Raw genomic sequence first — 733 nt, 5'->3', positions numbered from 1 at the left:
TACGAACTTTGGAAGATTTATTGATGGAAGCCTGGTAATCTTTATCTCTTAAAGATGATGGAATAGACCGACGTAGACCAGCCAACTGTAAAAATATTTGTTTTATTTATTTTGTTCGAGAGGCGTTTATAGGCATCCGCAACAATTAAATTAAACAAAAGATCTTGGGTGAATACAATTCCAGCTTCGTAATAGTTTTTGTAATGGCGGGCTTATTGTCTATTCTAATTTCACTTGGTATTATATACAACACTGAAATCAAATGGCAATTCCTTTATGGATTTAACAAACATTGAAGGAATCGAACGCCTGGAATGCATCACAGTGTTTACTGAAGTCGCATCTAAGTTGTCTGGCAAGTTACATTTATTTCGTACTCAACTCTGCAAAGGTAAAAAAACAATTGGAAATGCGACAGTGAAAAATTATTTGAATGAAAACTTGTTGTGTCTTTTGAGCTGTATTATTTACGGTCAAGGTTCTTTCGAAACGGGGTTTGATGTGAACTGTCAGAAATTTATTTTAATTGCATGTGCATTATGACACTGATTCTGTGTCTTGTTTGCACGCACGCAATTGGAATAGGAAGGGCTTTTTGCCTCTAATAGCAAATATGTTGTTTGTTCCTATAAATGTTTCGCTGGAAAAGATTTTTGTGAGATTTCACTTTTTGTGAATTTATCATGTTGTATAATTTTCGAGCTTTACACATTTGCATGCGTGTGTTGAAATG

Source organism: Montipora foliosa, chromosome 2, assembly GCF_036669935.1.
Source record: "Montipora foliosa isolate CH-2021 chromosome 2, ASM3666993v2, whole genome shotgun sequence".
Lineage (NCBI taxonomy): Eukaryota > Metazoa > Cnidaria > Anthozoa > Scleractinia > Acroporidae > Montipora > Montipora foliosa.
Note: the sequence above shows the minus strand (reverse complement) of the source record.